Genomic DNA, 24688 nt, shown 5'->3' on the forward strand with positions numbered 1-24688 from the left:
TGCTTGCCTCCTGCTGAAGTCTCAGCAACAAAAGACTTCACCTCCGGCTCCCTCCTGAATTTCCTTGCTGGGAATTCTGACTCCAGTCACTTGCGTGCCGCTGGGAGCTAGAAGCGCGACGCATCGAGAATATGCGTGTTGCTGCCGCAGCTGAAATCAATGCAACGCCGGAGAAGCGAGCCTTCGCCGCATCTCCCTGGAAGCGTGTGTTCATTGAAGCTGTCTGCTGTTGCAACCCTGGAGAAGCATGACGCCATCGTGAGAGTCGCCATCGCATCACGGGAGAAGCGTGTCGCAGGGTCTGTCGCGGCTCCTAAGTACAGATTTGTCGCAAGGCTGCCAGGGCGTCATTGCATCGTCATCGCATCGCCGCATCAAGGGCGCCATCTTCTCGCATCGCAACCGGATCATCGCATCAAGGCGCCATCTTGTGCATCGCAATGGGCCCGCAAGCCGAGAATCTACGCATCACCTCCGCCGGTAAGGCTCACGACGAGACCCCTACTCTGCGCAAGCATTGAGGCAGGATGCAACCATTCCCCCGGATCATGGAACCGACGCATCTCCCCTTTTGCGAGTCTTTTGTTCACTTTGCGTTACGCATCCAGGTACTGTGTTGAGAACGTTGTCTCATTTAACAGCAACTTGACCTAAGATAATTTAGTCATCTTTTAAGTAATCTTAAGTGTAGTATTGTGGATTATTGTCGTTTGTGGTCTTGTGTTTAAGTCTATATAAAGAATACTTATTGTTATAAAACCTATGTTGTGTCCATCTCTAGTGTTACCACTGTATTACTGTGTATATTCACAAATGCTTTACCCACTGCCTCTGAGATAAGCCTGTCTGCTCGTGCCAAGCTACCAAGGGGGTGAGCAGGGGTTATTAAGGAGTGTAATCCCCTTATCCTGACTTATATTAAGAAAGTGGTATAAGAACCACGACTTGACTAGACACAAGGTCTAGAGCCTGTAGAATTGCTGGGACCACAAGGAACCACCTATGGTAGTGACACAGGGGACCCACGGGGGAGGGGTGCAGTGTGGGAAGACAGTCGCGAGACACCGTTAGATTCTATGAGGAAAGTTGCGGTTGGAATTTTAAAGATTAAGGACACTTAGGAGAGGACTTTGAGCAAACCCCTTTAGACTTAAGGGGTTCTAGGGCCAACACCCACAGGAGCACAGGAGTACTCGAGTTACCTCACCCAGGGAAGCCGGATGCATAGGTGTCAAATGGTGTCGGGAATCGTCGTTGACTTCAATGGCGATCTGCTACAAAGTGCTGCTGCCGTGGAGAAGAAAAGTGTCCGGTGTGATCCAAGCCTGGATCGAAGATGTGAGGAACCTGAAAGCAGAGGGGATAGAGTCTGGGTCACCTGCCAGTGACCATGGGCACGATAGACGAATGCCCACCGATGTCAGGTAATTCAGGTGTGAAGCTTGACTCTGCAGCCACAAGGACCAGGAGGCGTCTACGATGACCAGAAGCTGGATTCGAGCTGTCCCACGAAGGATGTCGAGTGCTGCGGCGTCGGTGCCCGGATTGGACCCAACAAGCCTTAGCAACAGCAACACACGCAGGAAGAGAAAAGATGCTTCGATGTGGACCAGCAAGGTTCAGGGGACTCCCCAAGAGGTGGAGAGTCAGGGCACATCTGGAGCAACCAGGGAAGCCCAAGGAAAGTCAAAGTTGCCTTCTCAGGGACCCACCAGTTGATGGATCAGGGATCACGAAGGTACCTCAAGCGAAAACACAAAGGGCCGGCCCACGGAACACTCATGGAGTGTACGCCAGCAATCTTCAGTGGAAAAGGTGCTCGGGGTCTGGGCAACAAGTAACCCAATGCAGAGCCTCGAGGAGCGTCGAGAAGCTAATGCACTTGCAAATGTGAACGGTGTCCAGAGGTTCCGGTTCCACGGTACCCACGAGGGCTGCGGGTCTCAGCTTTGCTGGGGACTCGGATCGGCCTCGGGGAAGTCTGGAAATCCACCTCCTGTGTTGCAAATACGCGGGAGTCCGGCGGGAGCTTCGGAGATTCAAACTGGTGCGATGCGTCTTTGGTGCCTGCCACGCAGGGGAGTAACTCTTTTACTCCAAGGGAGATTCTTCAGTCATCCAGCGTCGTGCAGATCGTCGAAGTTCCAGGATTAAGTATCAGAGTTTCATCCAGGTGTAATCTAAAGTCCTGTTGCCAGGGGATCCTATCTTATACCCAAGGAAGGGGTGGGACAAACTCTGGAGACCCGCCTATGGGAGGGTTTGGAAAGAGGGGTGGCTACACCCATTTCCTTTGTCCAGTTTTGCGCCAGATCAGGGGCTGGTAGCCCCTGCAACCGGTTTGAACTGGGCTATGCACAGGGGCACCAAATGTGCCCCCAGTGCTGCTTCAAAGCACTCTTGGAGTGCACCCACCCAGCCCCAAAACACTAAAGCCTGTTTAGGAGGTGGAAACACCTCCCTGTGACAGGAAACCTATTGTCCAGGCCTCCCCTGCTGGAGTTTCATCCAGCAGCAGGAGGCCAGACTCGTGTCTGTGGCATCCATTTTGTGATGCCAGGGTTCTTTTAAACTGGTACCGGGTGTACCGGTGTGTACATGTCTCTCCCTCTAGAAGGGTGAAATCATAACCCCGCAGCAAGGACTGGCAGGGGGGGGATATGATTCCAAAGTGTTTGACACCAAAAACAACATGTGTCCTTGCAGCCATTCCAAAGTAAGCATTTACCGCGAGGTTATAATGCACTTAAGAGTATATGGTCTGGCGGCATCACAGAACAACCCTGGAGAATAGATTTCCGAAGGCTACAGAGGCCCAGCTCATGCATGGGCTTCTCACACAAAACCCAGCACCCTGCCTTCAGGATTGATAAGGCCTGCCATAGAGGTGACTGATAGATTTATATGTGTAGTGATATAGGGCAGATATTGGGAACCTATATCTAAGTAAGGGGTGCATACATCACCTTAGACAGGCTCCAGTAGCTGGCCTGTGGTGTCATTTTGGAAGGTTTCCCAGGGGTGGCATAATACATGCTGCAGCCCCTATTAGGCCTCTGGGGTAAGTATGCCCTGGGTACATGGTGTACCATATACTAGGGACTTATAAGGGTACCCCAGTAACCAAACTAGAGTGTACCTAAAGTACATGGAATCATTTTAGAGAGGAAGCAGATAGGCTGGGGCCCTGAATAGCATGATCCCAGCCAAACTAAGTAAAAAAACATCAAAACACCAGGAAAAATGTGGGGGCAACCATGTAGTCAGATTCCACCTTCCTACAACGCCATGCTTTCACTCTCATAATTCTCACCCTGGATACCCTTCCAGAGTTTCACCCCCTGGAAGGCCACCTCCTGATGGGGGACTTGGAAATGCATAAAATTAGACAGATATACCAGACCCTGACGACACATGCCAAAACAACCTAACATAAAACCAGAGGGGCGTGGGAGGCAGATATTCCGGACTTAACTGATGACAACTGGGACGAGCCCATAGCCAGCCCTCGGGGAGCGGCTGAGGCCTCTCGATTCCGCCTCATTCAATTTAAATACATACACCGAGTATAATATACCCGACTACATCTCTGGAAGATGGGGGTCATTCAATTTTCCCAGTGTCTACGCTGCAGGAGGGATGAAGGGGGAATGTTTATGCACATGGTTTGGGACTGTACTGTACTACAACCCTTCTAGCGTAGTGCCTCGGCCTGCCTGGGTAAGGTGTTGTCCTGGGATCTCCCACACGACCCCAAATTATTTTTATTACACAGTACTTAAGGGATAGGGGGAAATCAGTATAAACACCTACTATTTCTGGCCCTCCCTATAGCTAAGCGTGATATCGCTCTATTGTGGAAGGGAACATCCCCCCTACGTTAGGGAAATGGTGAACAGAGCTAGATGGAGGCATGGGAGCAGAGATTGCGGTCTTCCAGGCGAGAGGTTGTCCCCTGAAACACAGGTAAATATGGTACCGATGGGCAACATACCGGGGTATAGATCTTCCCCCTTCCCCTCCCAGACCCCCTGATATATGTGCTTCCCGTATGTTCTGGACCATAATACCCCCCACTCAATACCATGTTTCTGGTGAGGCAAAGAACTCTGATCAGGCACAGAAGGAAATCCTGCCCTGTATATTCTATAAATAGGCCTTAAAAAGGTCCAACAAACTTTATATTACACTCTGAACCACATAGGAACATCTCAGACACAAATACTCAATTCATTTTTTTCTCATTTATATATATGATATACAGAAATTCATGATAGACAAACCAAAAAAATAGAAATACATGAACAACTAAATCACCTCCTGATCATGGCCCACACTCCAAATAACACATGCATACCAACGTACATACCACTCAACTCATAAATCATACAGCACTTCACGGAGATGTCAATAATAAGAGATGAACTAGGGACAATTGGAATAATATCCCAAGTGGTTCAGATGGTTCCCAAAGAAACAAACGCCAACGCACGTTTCGGTGTGAGGCCACCGCCGGAGCTACACCTTCATCAGGGCAGAAGTGAGGAAGAGGGGGAGGGCCTGGCCTGGCCTTGACCGCAGCTGCTGCCTGGCAGCAGCTGCGGTCAAATTACCCCCTGACTCCTGGAGACCTCGTTACCGGTCGATGGATTCTTTTACTCAAAATCCTCTCATCCCTTGGATGATTTACTTCACACGGTACCATGGAGGTTGAGATTAAGTGACTAAGACGAAGATACTGCCCCGGGAAAGCGCTCCGCCTTGTGGCGACGCCGACTATCCTCCAGTTGTGGAATCTAGTGATTGTTTGCATTTGTGGCCTGTTATCTTATGAGACTTTTCTCCGGGCTCCATCATTTTTGAAAGACGCCTCTTCTCCTTGTGGCCCTCCCCCTCTTCCTCACTTCCGCCCTGATGAAGGTGTAGCCCCGGCGAGGCCATGCATACATCACTCTGCCGGACCCTATGGTCAGCCTCAGCATCCATTCCAGGCCACCAGTAATAGCTTCATACCAAATGTTTCAATACAGACATTCCCATATGCCCCTTATGGCTCAAATCTAATAGGCAGCTACGCAAACCTTTTGGAGGAACATATTTGTCATTATGGAATAAGAACTCCCCACTAGTTGACAATTCAGATGCCACTTGTTGAAAAAAATGAAGAAGAACCAACAAAACATTTAGATCGGGCCAACCTTCTACTAAATATTTTTTTACCTGGTTCAGCACCTCATCTTTACTGTATTCGATGGTTCATAAAGGTGCATCATTCACTTCCTCACTCACACCACACACATCATTGACACACGCAACCAATCAAAATCCTCATTATCACACACATCCACCATTTTCTCTTGACATGGCACTCTAGATAAACAATCTTCCCCTTGATTTTTGTGGCCAGGGACAAAACTTAGAACCACATTTTATTCCTACAGTTTTGAGCATAATCTCACAATATGAGCCATAGAAGTCCTTCTCCCTCCTGGTGATAAAATGGGTATTAGGTACTTATGATCTGTTTGTTAGGTAAAATGATTACCCCACACAAAATGCCTAAAGTGGTTTGTGGCCCACACTCAAGCTAGAATTGAGGAATGATGGGTGCACAGCTCAGGTTAAATGATGTGTTGTAAAATGTTTTTGAAAACAGGGGAAGGGTGCTCTCACAGGAGGCGTTTCCGTCAAGCGCCTATATAAGAGAATCAAGTAGTGTGCGCGCAAACATGCGTGGACATCCCTGAATGAGGCACTCCGGGTGGATCAATGAATTGATTCCAAAGTTTGTAGGAACAGTGTTTAGATCATTTATTAGTTCGTCATCAGTGTATTCAATAATGATATTCACTTCATATCAATAAAGTTCACAATATGTTCAACACATAAGTGTTTCCTTTCAGAACTCCATAAGAACTCCGATGCATTTCGGGCAAGAGGCCCTTTATCAAGGAGAGCAGCTCTCCTTGATAAAGGGCCTCTTGCATTCATACTCACCCCATTCCTCAACCCATCAACCCCAAGTGAGAGGATAAGTCCACATGGGATGTGGTGGAGCAGACTTTTGTACTCCTGAAGAGCAGGTTCCGCTGCCTCCACAAGAGTGGAGGTGCACGGCAGTACCGCCAGAGATATGCTACAAAATCATTGCGACCCGTGCCATGCTACGTAACCTGGCCACAAAGAAGGGAACCCTGGTTGAAATCACTGATTCTGACTCAGAGGGTGAGGAATGTCCATGGCCACTGCACCGTGCAGCAGGTGTTGTAGGAGCGGCAGATGGGAGACACAGACGTGCTGAGATCACACGCAACTATTTCTGAGTAAGTAATGAGACAAAGCGATTAATTACAATTGTGTAACGGTGTTTTATTGACCTTACATCAGGCAATAGAAATGCATACCGCCTCACCATATTGGCCTCTGAGTGCCTTCAGTAGCCCAGCATGACATTAATTCACTGCATGCTCATTGCCATCCCCTATCAGTGGGTTACATGGGTTACCTCACCCATCTGCGAATGTCAGCAGCAGAATGGACTCATTTCCTGCGGCCACGCACAGCAGTGCCCCGCTCAGTTTGCACACTGCCCTCCCTAGAGGACTGTCCTGCTGCTGGCCCTTGCCTCGCACTACGCCTCCTGGGCTCAGCAATGGGTGGTGTAATGCTGCTGCAGCTGGTGACCTCCTCACTGTCACCACAATCCCCAAACCCTGTGCAGTGATGTTGGCTGTCTGAAGCAGTTCTACCGCAGTGGTGACATGCACCAACCCCCTAGCGACATCCTGGCTGCAGTGGGCCATTTCCAACTGCATGGCCACTGTGCGTCTGATGAGGACAGAGGTGGCATTGCATAGGCGATTCACCGCCTTTGTGTACCCCTCCATGCGCTGTTTTTCCCTGCGCCTTGCCCCATGTTCACTGTCCATTTTGCTGCACAACTGCCTTACTGCCTCAGCCATGTCCCGCGTGCCCTCTGCAACAGTGTTGTTCAGACCATTGATGCCCTCCTTAATGTCCCTAAGGTTCTTGTTCATGGACACTATCTGACGTTGCATTGATTGCATTGCCTTCCCTTGCAGCCGCTGCACCTTCACCATGGTGCCCTCAAGACCTGCGAAGACACTGGATCCATCACCCTGTGCATCTGGACTGTGTGCCCTTGGTCTGCGTTGGGGACCACTGGTGTGGCTACGCTGCATGGGTGACTGTGTCCCAGGAAACTGTGCTGCCTCTTCCTGCATGGTCTGTGGAGCTCTAGTGCTCTCTTCCTCTGAGCCCTCCATCTCCTGCAGGCTACCCACTGTGTACCTCCTGGGTCTGGGTGGTGGTGGTGGTGGTGTGGCATCTGCATGTGACAGGGCCTCTTCCTCCTGAATATGGTGTTCCCTAGGTGCCTCTTCTGTCTCCCTCTCAGTAGTCGGGGGCACAGTTTTGTCTGTGGATACAGAATGTCCATTTACTGACTTGCCTTGCAGCATTAACAGTTCCCCGCTTGCTTATTGACTGATGTGGTGCTCCTGCACTTGTGTTCAGTTCACTCACTGGTATGCTGTATGGGTTTTGGGACTACATCTACCATGATGTATTGCTGGTTGTTTGCAAACTATGGACTGGAGTGGAATTTTTACTTGCTCATGGGCAATTGGGGATTGAGGGGGGATGGGTCTGACCATGCTGTGCATGCATCTTACCTTGTCTGTTGTTGCCTCTGGCTGAGCTGTCCACGTCTCCTATGCCACTGATGGTCTCAGGCTGGAGGATGAACTCCACCAATTCAGCTCGTCAATGGAGTGCTGGGTGACACCAATGGCATTCATTTTGCCTTGTATTTCTAGCCATATCTATCTTTTTGGGATTCTGGAACATCCAGAGATTTCTTACCAAACAACTGGTCATGAGTCTTTGCCACCTCTTCAATTAAAACCTCCAACTCCTTCTCACTAAATGTATGCTTCCTCTTCCTCTCTACAGGTTCCTTTCCCTTCCCTGTGTGTCCATCCTGGGGTTTGCTGCCTGCCTGGTAACTCCTGTGCAGTTCCTGGATATGTGCTCCTGCTCTTTTCCTCTCCCACAGCCTCAGGCACAGTGAAACAGCATGGGTGTGGCCACTTTATGTGTGTGATGTCATCAGGGTGCACCTGAATGGCAGATTTGCTAATTTGCACTTTTTTGAAATTGCGATTTCGCAAATTCCGATTCGGTAATACCGATTCGTAATGGAGTTTGCGATTATTACCGAATCGCAAACTATTGGGATTTTTTGTCTACATAGCGGTTTGCAAATTTTTAATAGCGATTTGGTAAAAATCGCTATTAAGAACTCACAAATATCTTTTAGTTTTACATTTGTTTTATTGTTTTCAAAATTAGCGATAAACATTACAGCATGAAAGAGGCATAGCAGGCAAGAGAGGCCACTAAAGCAGATAGGTACATAGAGTCTGTGAAGCAAATAGATGGCCGATTGTATTCGACATGACAAAGGTTCGGTGCCTGAGCTGCAAATGTCCCCTATAGTGAGACGATGAAATTGTGTAAGTAAAAACCATAACCAAAACTCCCACCCAATCCCCACCCCCCCCTCCCCTCTCCCACCCCACTCAGTGTGCCAAACCAGTGAAACAAACAGAGCTACATTCATATAGCAGATAATGCAATTACCCAGATGGGCTCGAGGGGTCATGTGTGGTTGCTGTGAGTCGTAATATGCAAAGGTATTTAGGGCATGTGACCTTGTTGAATTCTTTGGATAGGAGGGAAAGCAGTGGGAGCCATACCTTTTGGTAGGCGGCCGTGGAGTGCGTGAGCGTGGCGTGGATACGTTCCATTCCTAAGGTGAACCATATTTTATGTAACCAACCCGTATGAGTGGGCCTGGTGTTGGAGCCCCAGAGGGACAGAATGTGTTGTGTTGCGGCTTGCATGCCGATCCCCATCTTGCAACCTCTGGGAGACTTTAGGGGGAAGGTGAGTGCATTAGGTAAGCATAAAATGGTATAAGCTGGGAATCTAGGAATTTCAGTATCAAATGTAAAATCAATATCATCTAAGACTGCCTTCCAGTATTCCTGGACTTCCCGGCACTCCCAGAGGAGGTGAGTTAAGGTGCCTCTTTCTCTGCAGCCCCTCCAGCATAGCGCGCTACGTGTGGTGTTACTTTTGTTGAGCCGGACTGGGGTGAGGTGCCAGTATATAGCTAACTTCGTCGCCGCTTCCCTGCCTGCGGTGTTTCGAGTGGTGTGAGAGGCTCTGTAATACACAAAGCTCCATTCCCTGGGTGATAGTGCCCTCCCTAGTTCTGTCTCCCATCGCTTTTGACCTGCCGTCTTGCCCGAAGGAGCGGAGGGTGTAAGCATTTTGTAAATTTCAGTGATAAGATGTCTGTCCGTTTCCCTCGTCACCAGCCACCTCTCAAAGGTCGTCATGGGTCTGCCAACCAGGGTGACAATGTCCGGATGTGTGAGCCAGTGTCTAAGCTGGAAGTACTGAAATAAATGGGGGGAGACAACGTCATAACCCTGGATGATGTCCGGTAGGGTAAGGAAACCCTGCAGGTCGAAGAAGTGGCCGGCGGAGAGGCGGCTGATGCCGCAACATTGCGGGAATGCATGAGGAGCGTTGCCCGGTGGGAAGTCTGGATTGTCCAGGACAGGGGTAAGTGGAGAGGGGAAGGTAGTAAGCCCTTTTTTGACCGCCACCGCGTTCCAGACCTGCAGGACAGTGCGAGTAATGGGGGACCGCAGGAGGTAGCGTGCCCTGTGCTGTCGGGGCAGGAATGGAATTTTCCAGAGAGACGTATGGGCCATTGCCCTGTCTTGAAACAACCAGCGTTTCTCGGACTCTGGCCTGAACCACTCCACCAGATATCGAAGCTGTGCAGCCTGAAAGTATTGGAAGAGGTTGGGGACCCCGAGGCCCCCTTCGTCCGTGCTCCTATATGCTAGTCGTTTATGTAGGCGCGCTCGTTTGCCCTCCCAAATGAAATGGTGGAAAGCATCCTGTAAAGTCGCGATGGTACCAGCCGGCGGGAGCACCGGAAGGGTCTGGAAAATGTACAGAATTTTAGGCAGGGACGACATTTTCACCGCCGCGACACGTCCCAGCAGGGAGAGGGGTTGCCTGGACCAGCGTGCGAGATCGGACCGGATCTGGGAGGAAAGGGACGCGTAATTGAGAGTCAGTGTAGACTCCGTGGACGCGGTAAGTGTAACACCCAAGTATGGAAGGGGTGTGGTCGATGATAATCCTTCCCCATAAACAGGTGGAGATGCCTGTGACTGGGCATTGCTGCCCAGAGGCAGAATGAGGGATTTCCCTCTGTTGATTTTGAACCCGGAGACAGCTCCAAAGGATTCCAACTCTGTCAGGAAGGCGGGGACCGAGCAGTCTGGACGGTCCAGGGCAGCTATGATGTCGTCGGCGTATAGGCCGATCACATGAGGTTCCCGGCTGAAGGACATGCCTTGGATGGCAGGGTTGTCACGGATTCTTTGCGCAAGGGGTTCTACATATAGGGCAAACAGGAGGGGCGAAAGAAGACATCCCTGCCTTGTTCCTCGCTGAATCTCAAAAGGATCCAAGCGTAGACCGCCCATGCGGACTCGAGCTTGAGGGCGATGGTAGCAGCTCGCAACCCAGGCCTGAAAGCGATCCCCTATCTGAAAGCGTTGTAGGACCTGTTGAAGGTAAGTCCAGTCAACCCAATCGAACGCCTTCTCCGCGTCGACCGCTAGTAACACAGAATCCGAGTTTTGGAAGTGAGCTTTGTCAATCAGATGAAGTAGTCGTTTAGTGTTATCGCTGCATTGGCGATTCGGGACGAAGCCCGACTGGTCGGGTTCCAGAATTCCGGGCAAGCATAGACCAAGGCGCGCCGCCAGGACCCCCGTGAAGATTTTAAAATCCAGGTTAAGTAGGGATATAGGCCAAAACGCGGAGCAACAGGTGGGTTTTTTGCCCGGCTTGGATAGCACTACTATCTCAGCTGCTAGCATATCCGAGGGAATGGAGCTCGGACCCTCACAGGAATTGAAAAGCCGGGTGAGAACTGGAGCTATCAGCTGGCCGAAAATCTTGTAGAACCCAGCTGAAAAGCCATCAGGTCCCGGGGATTTAAGAGGGCGTAGGCGAGAGATAGCAGCGAGTACTTCATCCAAGCGGATAGGGGCGTCTAGGGCGTCCGCATTGTCCTGAGATAGCTCTGTGACTCTTGCCGAGTCCAAGTAAGTACGAGCATCCTCCGGCGAGACCGAGTTGGCCTTGTATAGAGTGGCATAGAATATCTTAAATGCCTCTGCGACTTGGGCGTCACCAGTGACCTCCAGACCAGAGTCGTCCGTAAGGCTGGCAATTTTGGAGCGTTGGGTCTTCGCCTTCAGGGCGCTAGCAAGTAAGCGACCCGTTTTATTTCCCCCGTGTAATAAGAGTGACGAAGGCGCAGTGCGTCAAATTCTGCGCGGTCCGTGTCTAAGCTGGCTAATTTGGCTCTGGCGGCCTTCAGTTGTCTCCAGACCCGTGGGGCTCCGGTGCGGCTATGGACCCTCTCCAGTTCAGAGACCCGAGCAGTAAGGTCGCCCCTCTTCGCCTTGCGGTCTTTGGCCACTGCTGCCGCAATGGTGATAAGTTCGCCGCGAGCCACCGCTTTCAAAGCTCCCCAAAGGGCGGACACCAAGGTCCCGGGGACATCATTAATAGCCAGGTAGTCAGTGAGGCATGTGTGGAGTTGCTTGGTGACCTCCGGCCGCTGTAAGAGGGTTTCACGCCGCCGCCATGCCCCAGAGGGGCGGGTGGATTTGGGAACCTGGATTGTCAACTCCACTGCATCGTGGTCGGACAATGCCGCCGGGACAATGTTGACATCTCCGAGAGTGGCGAGCAGCTAAGAAGAGCCCAAGTAATGGTCTAACCTGGCGTATGTGCGATGGACGTGGGAGTAAAATGTGAAGTGTGACGTGTGGAATGGATGGCCCTCCACAAATCTACTAGGCCCCTCTCATGTAACCAATCTTTACCGGCAGCAGTTATGGCGCCAGTGTCCCCGTATCGATGACCCGACCTGTCTATATTTGTGTCCATTACTAAATTGAGGTCCCCCCCAATGAGTAGGAGAGAGGTAGGGGTCTGAAGTGACTCGGAAATGGCCTTTTTTCAAAAGTTTCCTGCCCTGAGTTCGGGGCGTAGAGGGAGACAATCGTGAAACGTTGGCCCCCCACTAGGAAGGCGTGTGCCAGCAGCCTACCCTTAATCTCCCCCATCTTGTCGCCTACCCTGCCGCGGAAACGCTTGGAGACCAAAATAGCCACCCCCGCCTTTTTCGTTGGAAGTGAGGGAAAAACTGCTGGGGGAAGGCGCGGGAGCGCATCCTATGCCAGTCTTTAGGTAAGAGATGGGTTTCTTGCAATAGACATGTGTCCGCCCCGGAGTTCTCTAGGTATGATATCACAGCCCTTCGTTTAATCGGGTTGTTCAAGCCCTTCACATTAAGGGTTAGTACCTTTAAGCTAGACTCCATCCCAGAAAGTCAAACTTGCCCTAAGCAGTAGAAGCACATTCCCCTGATGGAGCTGACATCGAATCGAGGAGCGTTGCAGTCCCACAGAACCCCCTGGCACACTGAGTCCCTCCCACCATCCCACCCCCCATCCCCCACCCCAACAGCACTCCCTCAAACATCCCCGTGTCACCCGACACCCCCCCAAGGACCTACCCCTCGCCCCAACTGTGGTCCCCTTCCCATTACCCCCCTCCTCCCCCCTCCCCCTCCCCCAGCCCCAACGTCAACTGGAACCCCAACTTCACCATAGTCCTGGGCCTATCCAAACGTAGTTCAGGCCCACAGAGTCTTCTCTCTGCGGAGTGTGTGGCGATGGCGACTCCATCGGCCCCCCCGTCCCCCCTGACCCGCTAATCCTGAAGCAAATGTACCCCCATACATAGTTGCAGCTAAGACCGGTGCTCCGGGGCACCTTACGTATCCCACAGGATCATTCCGCCGTCGTTGTGTCTTTGAATACTTCCTGGATGGCCGCCGCCTGCTCCTGCGCCATCAGTTGGGGATCCGGTTTTAGGGACCACTTGGGTCCTTTTCGGTGCTTTACTCGCTGCCAGCTATCGTCCGAAGTTCGTGATGGAGATCTGGGTGAGGACCGCCTCCTGGTGCCGTCCCCCTCGGAGTTTTCGTCAAGGGTGATCCCCAAAATTGCACATGTGTCTTGTAGGGATCAGAGCTGCTGTAAGGCCCCATTCCATTTGAAGATTATCCGAAATGGGTGGCCCCACGAGTACGGAACACCTTTGTCCCGCAGGAAGGTGGTGACCGGTGAGATGCGCTCCTTCAGCGGGAAGTCTGGGAGGAATGCTAGGATGTCCGGTGGGGGGGCAGTCGCCCGGCGCGCCAGGCCCACCCTGTGCGCCCTGTCAATGCGCACGTCAAAGTCCTCTCCCTTGTCCAAAACGTCCCTGAAGAGGCCCTGCAAGAAGAGAGTGACATGAGTCCCTTCCGTTTTGATTGGCACGCCCCGGACCCGTATGTTATTTCTTCGAGACCGATTTTCCAGGTCTTCTGTGTGAGCCTGGAGGTCTACCTGCTGCTCCTTGAGGCGTACCACCTCCTGCTGTAGTTGCTCTATCTCCTCACCTCTGGACAGGTCGGCCTCCTCCACCGTGGCCAAACGTTCCCCCAGGCCATCCACGTCTCTGCGCAGCTCCCTGAACTCCCCGGCTACATCCTGCTTCAGCGTCTGGAAGTCTTCCCTCAGGGTGTTGAAGAGAGTCTCCAGGAAGGATTTGGTGATGGGGGTACCCTCGTCGTCCGGTCCCGCGTTGATCTTCGATGGCACCGGGGCAGTGGGCTTTTGTCTCCCTTGAGGGCGCTCTTCCCTAGCATGTCTGGGATCGTGCGCCCCACCCTGCGCTGCCCCGTAGCCATTATGCCCAGGGAGGTTGTCCGCGGGGGATCTCAAATTCTTCCCCACCGCGGGGGGGGGGGGCAGAGCTGATATGTCGCACCGCAGCGCCGGAACGGACCGACCCGCAGGCCTAAATGTGGGAGTCGAAGTAGGCCGCTTTACTCGTCACTCCGCTCCGGTGCCCAGTGCCAGTGTCCACAGCGCAGCGGTAAACGGTGCCCCACACCTGTGCCACCGGACGCTCAGCCGGTTCCTCCCAAGTCCTCGTACCTCCACGCCCCTCTCCCGGAGCAACACCACGAGCGTCTTCGGCACCAAGTTCCTTCACCGCGATGCCGGCCTCTGCCCTTCCCCGGCCGCGTGCCTCAGTGTAGCTCCTCCAAGCTTGCTCCCGGGTGCTATCTCCAGGTAACAGTCACTATTAGGAGGGGGCACCGGAGCATCGCGCCTCCAGCACTGTAATCACGACAGCAGGGTGTGCGTAGTCTTTGTCGTGCCCCCCGCGGCCGCAACACCAGGCCTGCAAGCCGGGGGCCCAGGTGGCGCACAGCAGGCAGCTCGGTGCGGCCCACGGTCCAGACCAGCTCGCACTCACCGGGTCGCTGTTATTCACTCTGTGTTGCTGCTCGAGCCACTGCGCTGCACAGGTCGACAGGGCTCCCCCGCCGCAGGGGAGGCCGCCATTTCGGAGCCGGCCCCGGGTCTAGGTCCAAAAGCCGGGGGCTTGGCTTGCTCGGCGATCCGGCGTTGGTGCGTCCCACTCGCGGACACCTCCCTCGGCGGCAGAAGAGTCTCGAGAGGCCAGACCTCCCCTCACAGCCTCGGCGTCGCCCTTCGATCAGCCGCTGTACCAGGGCCTGCTCACCCCGCACACAGGACACACAGCCGCCTCCTGCGATCACCGCTCGGCTCATCCAGCAAAATGGCGGGCCGGACCTCGCCGCGAAGGAAGGTCCGCTCAGGGCGGCTGCGGGACCACGCCGACCCAAGAAACAGCGGGGCTCGGCTTTCAGTGCCCCAGGCGTCAAGCGCTCATGTTCTGAGGAGTGCTTGTAGGGGGTAAGGGCTGTTAAACGCTCAGGACAGGGGACTCAGGCCGGGAGCCTCACACAGCAACGTCCGTCCCGGTCGCCATCTTAGCCACCCACAAATATCTTCTTACCTATATATGCCCCTTAGTGTTTTAGGTGCGCCGGCTACCACCCATTCCGAATCACCATACTTTTGTGACAGCATTGCACCCAGACCATATGCACTCACATCTACAGAGATAATGCATTTCTTCCATTGGCAAATGGTTAGAGTGCAAGTGCCTTCATAATTTGTGAACTCACAACCCTTACGTAACAATGGCCTTAATGGTTCCATGACAGAAGCAACATTTTTTACAAATCTTCCATAGTATTCACATAAACCAATGAATGACATGAGTTTTTCTTTATGATCTGGTGCAAGTGCCTTCACTATAGCATAGAACAGACTTTACTTGGGAACCACTTTGTTAGCTGATATCATGTGTCTCAGGTAGCCCAATCGGGACTCAAAGAGTTTACATTTTTCAGCACGTAAGACAAGCCCCTTAACCAACAGTCTTTTTCATGCCTCACTTTGAACCATATAATGTTCATCCTTCAACTCAATAAACACCAAGATGTCACCCTGAAAACACCAAGATGTCACCCTGAAAACACCTGACTTGATGTCAGACTAGCACACTAGAATTCCATCGAAGCCGACGATTGCTCCCAATGCCCCACCACCACAGAAGCCGCCAGAAGTATTAAACTAGCAACTGCTGTAGCAACGGGGAAAGGGGAAGTGGACAGAGAGAGAGACAGCCAGGTAGAGAATACGATTCTCTGGTCTTCTATCTTCGCTGGTGTAGTAAACTGCACCTGTAGAAAGACAACACTTAACACCTGCACTTTACGTAATACTTAATTACTCTACCCAATGAGGACTGGTGTTACCTGCAAAGCCTGACTTGTAGCTTCTCTCCCATGTAGTCTAGACTGACTTCTATGCACAATTGTTTTGTGATATTCTGCGTCTGTAAATACACATGAGGGTTATCTAAACGAGCTGTACTACAACGTCACTTCACCCTCCTCAACCCAGGAACCCTGACTTACCAATTAGGTCTAGACTATTGCAGCAAATGGAATCCAGTAGAATGCTTCTTCTACTACTGAAAATGTTCAACTGAAAATACTGTTGCTGCGGTCACAAATAATAACACACCAGATAGTTACATTGCATGAAAATGTCTGTGAAAAGTTATCTTCTGAATCTCGCTTAACAAATAAACAAAGTCTTGTACCGACTGTAGAAGTTCTGTACTGAACACCAACTCGACGGCAACTCACGGTTATTCCCAAATTGCCTCTTGCCTCAAGGAACTCGTTCGTTGACAGCTCTTACTCCCTCGTTGCGCATGCGATAATTCTCTGAAGGAAAATACTTGACTCCGTACGAAAATGTTTCACTCTGCTCCAAGTTCAAAAGTTCGAAAGCTCCAACAAGAACCGCAGACTTCAATAACGCACGCTCCGGGTGCGTATTTCAGTTGAAGTGCGCAGTTCCTAATTGCTCCTCAGTTCTTGAGCGGATCGGCAGTCGCGCGACCACGACCACTAGACCGCGACTTTTGAATAGCGTGTTCTGGACATTTGGCGGCCATGCTGGTGGTGATCACCAGTGACCGCAGACACTGCCTAAACATGAATTTGGACACTATGAATCTTTTCTTCCAGCGTGGCAACAACCTTAACCCTCTAACCCTTGGGCGCTTAACCTGTGTCTTAACCTTTAACCTAATGGCTGCAATGTGGTTCCTGACACTTGACTGCCCATATCCCTGAACATGTGGAACATTGCTCTTTGTAAAACAGAAAAAACGGACACCAGCCCAAAGGGCATTCTTTTGAAATGGAACACTTCACATGGTGTGACAAAAGCAGTTAAAGGTAAGAACACTCTATACAACTCTATCTGATGGTAAGCACTAAGAAGGTCCAGCGTGGAAAAGAGAGTGGACCCACTGAACATTGAAAGGAGGTCATTTATTTTTGGTATGGGATGTCTGTCCACGATGTTTCTATTGAGGACTACTAGATCAATGCAGAGTCTGCGGTTACCATTGCTCTTTTTTGCTAGAACCACAGAAGATATCTACTCTGATGCTTATATTTCCTCAATAAGTACAAAAGGGGTAGTGGTCCGAGTTAACAATTTTATGTATACACAAGTTTATTACTTTGTACCAAAAAACACCACAAAGTAATAAACTTGTGTATACATAAAATTGTTAACTCGGACCACTACCCCTTTTGTACTTATCAAAGACCCCAGGTCCTTGAGTTTACAGGGCAACCCCTTTATAACTCACGCTATATTTCCTCAATAACGTTATCTTTCAACATCTGATCCAAAAGACCCTGCAATTCATTTCTCACACTAAATGGCACTCCTCTCATTTTCTGACTGGTAGGTTCAGCACCATGCATTAGTTTTATCTCATGTTCATATAATTGTAGTTCCCCCGATTTCTGACTGAAAACTTCAGGGAAATATGATATAATCATTTCTTAACATCCATTTAATTTACTGCCAAAACTAGATCCTTGGCACTCGGATCAAGTTTGATGTTCAATCTTCTTTGATCCTTCCAACCCAAAGCATTTGTTCCCTTTCATGCCACGTACATTTTCAAACAAACAGATCTTCCTTTGAACTCAGTATTGGCTACAAAGGAACAAAAAAAATTAATTTGTTGTCCATCAAATGTAACTGCATGAATGTCAGGAAGTAGTAGCTGTTTTACCTCAATTTCTAGTTTCGCTTCAAAGTAAGACGTACAAAATATTGGTAAAAGGAGAGTCAGAATTCACCAATACAGACAACTCTCTGTTGTGTACATGTATGTTATACATCAGTGGATTTGCTGTTGCGGCTGGACTGTATGCGGTTCTCCCCTCCCCCACCCTAAGCCCCCCCCCCCTCTACCAATGGGCCCATGGGTACGTGGGTACGACTCCTAAACAAACAGCGGAAATAAAGGTGCGACTCACCGGAGGAGAATCCACGCCGCCGCCCCCCCCCCCCTCCCCACACACCTTACGCCGCAAAGGAAGGAACGCACGAGCAATTGTCCCGAGACTCACACAGACACAACACCTGGCCCACAAACCTGAAAGTTAGCTCAGGTAAAGCAGGACTTCTTTTCTTTTCTTTCGTTTATAGTTCAGTTCATTTCCTTTTCATACTGTGAATTCCCCCTCATATTCAATAGCTGAGTTTAGGCAACTGACCTTTCCCTAGTAGATAGGGCACCAGCCCAGAGACACATGAGCAGTCCATTTAAGGCACACCAGAAAAGGAGGCACATCGCCCCACACCGACGTAGTGAGGTGATGAGAAGTGCACACCGCTAGGTCGCACGAGCATCGAAACACACCAGAGAGCTGACCTAGCCAACGGGAATCTGACAACATGCGCGCTCAGCTATACAGCGGAGCTCGGATAGAGCATATAACTTGGAGGGAGGTCATTCGCTAGACGCCCTGAGACTGAATGAGATCGGGGACTCTAGAGAGATGGGAAATGACCCCTGCAACGGTACACTGCGAGGAAATATTAAACAGCATAAATTACCAAGTACACTGGGGAATCTAACAATGCAGTTAATTGTTGGCTGAAATGTAAAATACAATTGGACTGATTATCTCTTGCCACGAGCCGAATGTGGGACAGATTTATGCTTCCTCGCAGTGAAATGTTCAAAAATATGGACCTCTATGTTATGTTACAACTGACTATACAAATATTTAAAAAAAAAAAGTTATAGTTTAAAATAAAAATAGAGAAAAAATTGTTCTACCAAAGAGATCTGGTATTTATTTAATTACGCGAGTGTGATATAAATCCTACAGACATTCCAAACTTGCCACCGGGCCTCCGGGATGGCGGTAGAAAGGCTGTGTTACCATCTTTTTCTCTTTATTTCTTTTCACTTGCGAGTACCTAATGCAACTGATGGACATGCCACCGGCCCCAGGGTTGTAGGAGTAAGGCTGTGTCACTTGTGTATACCTAAATAAAGACGGTTGAACTACAAAAAAAAAAAAAAAAAAATCAGTGGATTTGCTGTTTTCGTCTGTTAAGTCATTTGTATCCATTCGTACCATTAACACCATGTTATTTCCTATTGCAGTATCACCTTCCAGCCAGCTTCGTTCTTAGATGAGCCTACGGTCACTTGTCGATGAGGTGTTTGATTTGCTTCTTAGTTTCTCTACACATCTTGGCAAAATTACCAATTTTTGCAATTATTACACTACTTGTTAATCCTGGGCAATTTGTTGGGAAAGTTAAATGGGATGGATATCCACACCAAAATATAAAAAATATTTTTTTATTTTCCATTCCGTCCACTATTATACGCCTCATATTTGATGTGTCTTCCACTTATCCAAAATACCTTTCTATCTTTTTTGCCTAAGTGAGTTTCATTCACTTCTTTTACTCAATTCTTGGATTGGTCAATGGCTTTTGCTGATGTAACTACTTCATCCATGGTGGGGTCTCCCATTAGCCACAGCCTTTCTTGGAGCTTTTTATTATTGTTTTGACCATAAGCTGATCATGTATCATTTCATTGGTGGTGGCCCCACAATTACATGTATTTGACAAAAATGTATCAAACAATTCTCGATATTTTTGTCATCTTGTATACAAATTTTTTTTTGGGAGGGTTGTACTAATGGTGGGCTTAAAACAAACATCTAGTCTCAGCATGGCCTCATCAAACACATCCAATTCATTCTCATCCTCAACAGTTTCAATCTCTGGTATAGACATAAAAATCTCTTTCCATCTGAACCTAAAGAATGTGGGACAGCAGACGGCGCTAGAGTGAGAGCTTTCCCTTTCCTAGTCTCCACGCCAGAGTGGAAACGCTTTGGCTCTGAGCAGGTCTCTGCTGCACGCCGCTCTCGGAGTTCTGTCTCGGCTTCATTGAATCTCAACTCCGGAACGAATGGTTGCTGAGAAAGCTGGTCTGCCCCTCCTGCGGGTTTTCTTTCTAGTCTGAAGCCAAAACCGAGGGGCCAGCGCACGCTTCCAGATCACTTTGGTGTGGCTTGCGTGGATTCGGACCGGAGCGTCCTCGGCTCCAGATAGCTCTCTTGCCCTTCTGGTCAAAGCACTGTTCGCATTCCCCTGCTGCTCTGGACATCTGGGGACGGACCGTTTAACTTCTACACAGTGCCGCAAAATGACCGGTAAAAGGGAAGAAGGGGGGGCAAAAAAGTCAAACATGGCTGCAGGTGCTGCAGGGGCCAGCAACCCTAAAGATACCTTAGCACTGTTGATACTGTTCCCGGTGGAAATTACCCGTCAATTGCGAGACATTTCCCTGTCATAAACCCCCCCCCCATTCTTACCCCTACACCTGATGACATATTTACCCTTAATGAGTCGGGCTGTGAGGCGTGGGCAGTGGATTTTCTGCCAAATGTAGCCTACTAACCAGCCTGCACCTCGTATCGGAGTGAGAGCAGAGAACGAGAGCGAGGACGCTGTCTCACCTCTCCCCGCTAAATCACCGTTTTCACCCGGCTTCCCCCTCCGGGGGTGGGACTCCGCTGTGACTTTCTGCGGCCGCGGCCGTTGGTGATCTGTGGTTCCTGCGGCTAGGAGGTCTCAGCTGCAGCGAGCCTGTGCAGTGGGGGACCCTGTGAGAGATCAGGTGCCAGGAGTTGAATGGGGCGAAGGGAGGGGGTGTCGAACCAATCCCCCAGAAGGACATCAAAAACAATAACAACAAGGTGAGGGGCACCACACCAATTGCCCAGAAGGACATTAACAAAAACAACAATAGCAACAGAAAACAGCCCCAGCCTCCATACTTCAGTAGTCTTGGGGATCCTGGCAGTACTGACAGTCTGACCCAAACTCAACAGGCAGGGAGTATCTGGAAACCATCAAAGGCACTCGGGCAGAAACAGGAAGGTGAGTACCTGCTATTTTGTTTGGGGCTGAACTATGGGTCGGACATTGTCCCGCTGTTTCTTTTTGGCCGAGCTTGGCTCTGCCGAGTCCCCTCTCTGACTGAATCCAGCCTGGGGATTGTGTTCGGGCTGGGCTTTGCTCCGCTCCTGACTGGCCGGGCTTGGCTCCACCAGAACTGCAGCTCCCAGCAACCCCGCAAGACGCCATTAGCAAGCGCCAGGAGCCGTATAAAGGAGAGTTTGGATCCTCGCCACAAGAGACGTGCGCGGGACGTGCCGGGACAAGGGCGGGGCCATCTGCGGCCTTCCGAGGCCAGAGGAGGCCGGGCCGGGCCCCTTCTCTAAGTCTTCGTTTGCGAATAAGGTACTATTGATATATACTCGGGACAATTAGACAAACAGTAACATAGGCGCAGACTGTTGTGTTCGTTAAACGCAAAGAGCCTCACCTTTCTTTTGAGTTACCTAGCAACAAAACAATCACGATGAAATCTGTGAATTAGCTATACCTTTAAATAACGGTTTAATTACTGCCAAACTTACTATCAAGTGATCTCTCTTTGTTATTATTGATTGTTTTAAATACTTGTATTTAGTTTTCACTAACTCTGTCTACCATTCGAATTTGACATGGGGAAGAGAAAACTACCAAGCCCAAACCCAAGTAGCGGAAAGAGGCCCCACATTGAGACCCAACAAACATTGTTAAGCTATTTAACTGGAGCAATGGGGGCATTAGACTAGCAAATAAGCTCAGTTGTGGAATCCCTAGAGGCAACTTCATCTAGATCTAATGAAGATGTGACTTACTTGGAGGCCCCATCCGTTTTAGGACAGAATACCACACAAAGAAAGTCAGCAAACGGGTGTATACAACATAGTAATGACGACATTGACCCAATTGAGTCCGACCAATCATCTTAGTCCCTTCGAAAGAAACAAAGGCTCCCTATATCTTCACAAAAAAACCCTGCTACTGATAAAAATGCGTCACAGACTGAAGTCATGATTTGTCTGGAAACCTCCCCATTGAATACCAATACCATCAATAACAGAAAGAAAAAAAGAGGGCCAACAAAAACACACACAAAAGAGAGGGCAAGGGCCAGGAAACCATCTGATACACAGCGTAATGAACCAAAGAACTTAGTACTATTAATAGAGAGGCTCGATCTATATCTAAGAGTCAGACTAGATCAGATGGATCAAAGATTGTTATCTATCGAAGAACACCTAGGCAAGGCTAGAAATCAACCAACTACAGTCTCATCATCAACATACACGTCTGAAATAAATTGTTCCAACCACCCTCAGACTTTTGATCATGTACCAAACGAGAAGACTAGATGTGTCCCTAACCCGCCTATTGCTGTTCAGAAAAATCGTTTACCCGGAAGACGCGATCTGTCACCCACAATAGGTTCAACCGACTTAGTAACCTCGACCTCACGTAACCTACCCCCTAACCCGGCAAAACATCCTGATAATAATGCCACTGTTGGTGACAACCATGACCTCAAACGAACATCTTGACCTCCCCCCAGCAGCCACACCATATATTATAGTACTGGCAAATGTTCCAAAGATAGAACCTCTAGTAAGGGAAGGCTGGGAAACTTTGAGAAACAAATCCCTAAATTGGCTAGGCAAGAAAACGGGCCTAACAGGCCATCTGTTCAGAGATTTAAAATGGCCAGAAGGGTAAAAAGCGTGGGGTCTCGAGGTGATACATTCATAGGTGATTCAATTGTCCTGAACTTTCGTTCCCACCACTTGGTAAACAGAGTGTTGCAACAGAGTGGAGCAAGGGCTATTTCTAGTGATGAAATAAATATCCTCCCACTAGGTTTTTTCTACCCCCGGTAAAAGGGCCTACGGGATTACCAGGGAAGGCTAGAGAACCCTTAAACCAATACTATCCACCTAGCTTATCTATAAGGAACAGTTTCGAGATCTTTTCGGGATTAGATGAACTTGATTGACTCACTCCGCTCATCCTGGATGAACTGCCCATTATCTCCTTAGATCAATCCACAACTCTAAATAATAATGGTCGTGACTTACAGTCACCTTCTGTCCATCAAGAAAGCTCCCCATTGAAATCACGGGGAAATGAAGGAGAAATGCCTAACTATATGGGCATTTCGCAATTTAAAGATCAAGTACAGATTGCCACTCAACTAACCCCCTCACAAGTACCAAAAGACAATTCAAAAATAGACATTCTTTACTGGAATATTGCTGGACTGTCTTCGAAGGCAAATAATGATATCTGGCTTGACTTTACTCAAAACTTCAATGTCCTATGTTTTCAGGAGACTTGGACCACTATAGAAACCCACATAGAAGGATATAAAACCTTCTTCTCTCCTGCACAACCCTCGCCTTCCGGTAGAGCTAAGGGTGGGCTATCCATCTATGTATCCAATTTGATAGAGACATCCGAAATTAGGAACATAACATCTGAACCCAACTATCAAATACTAAGCTTTCGTTTGAATAATGCAATACATTTTTTATAGTAAATTTCAATAATAATGCAGAGGGAGAACTTCTGCCCATAATACGGCAGATTCATTCCTTAATACTGTCCGCACCAGCAGAGGCCATAACAATATGGGGCTGAGATTTCAACCAACGTCTATGTAAGCATAGCGATCAAAATATCTGTGGCATATTAGATGAAAACGACCTCCCGATAAGCCATTTTTCCCACTCACCAATAGGGAACGCCCTAAATAATACTCTCTTTGAGCTAGATCTGGGCCTGGCACACAAAATGAAAAATCCCCTAACCCCCATCGCCCCCACTTTTAATGGTACAGGAAGTTTAAGTACAATAGATTTTATTTTTATCTCCTGTACAGCTGAAAAACGCATTATCAACTCAACAACACATGACATTGCAATAAGCGATCATTTCCCAAATAGTATCAGCTTGACTCAACTCCAGAAACACTCCACTCAAATAGTTGAGAGTCTTCTAGATCAAAACAGGTTAATCTTGGATAGAATGAATGGCTATGCACTTAAATGGGAGAAAGTTGATCCACTAGCTATAACTACATTAGTAGTAAAAACATCCCACTTGACCATAGAAAAGTGCTTGGGCTTAGCCTCATCTAATGTGGAAGTCCTGAAAACTTTTACGGTGATCACAAAATCAATAAAGGAATCACTCTTTATTAAATCTAATAAATCTAAGTCAAATAAGAAAGGGTGGTTCAACAAAAGATGTAGAAGGAGTTATTCAATTTTGAAAAACTCATTACAAAAGCGAGAAAGAGACCTTGAAGAAATTAGAACAGCTAGAAAGGATTATAACTTGGCCATAAAGGACAGAAAAATAGAACTTAAAAGGGATCTTTGGAAACAACTCCGTGAAAGTAGTACCCTAAAAAACAGTGCTGCCTTTTGGGCCATCGTTAAATCTCCATTCCGCATCAATGAGAAAGACTCCCCTAAAATTGACATAGCCATAGATGAAAAAGCCTGTGTAGAGTATTTCAGTAAGACATTTGCAAAGGACAAGGTCTTGGGGCATGATCAGGGAGAAACACCCTCCGAGAAACATATGTGTCCATACCCAATTCTTCTAGATATAACACATGACGAAGTCGTCCGGGCACTAAAAGCCAGCAAAAACAGGAAAGCCCCCGGCCCGGACGGGGTACCAATAAACTTTTTAAAATCCAATCTAGATCTTTGGACCCCAATATTAACCAAGGTCCTCCAGGCTTCCTGCTCTGAAGGGCTCCTGGAATCATG

Source organism: Lissotriton helveticus, chromosome 8, assembly GCF_964261635.1.
Source record: "Lissotriton helveticus chromosome 8, aLisHel1.1, whole genome shotgun sequence".
In the NCBI taxonomy this organism is placed as follows: domain Eukaryota; kingdom Metazoa; phylum Chordata; class Amphibia; order Caudata; family Salamandridae; genus Lissotriton; species Lissotriton helveticus.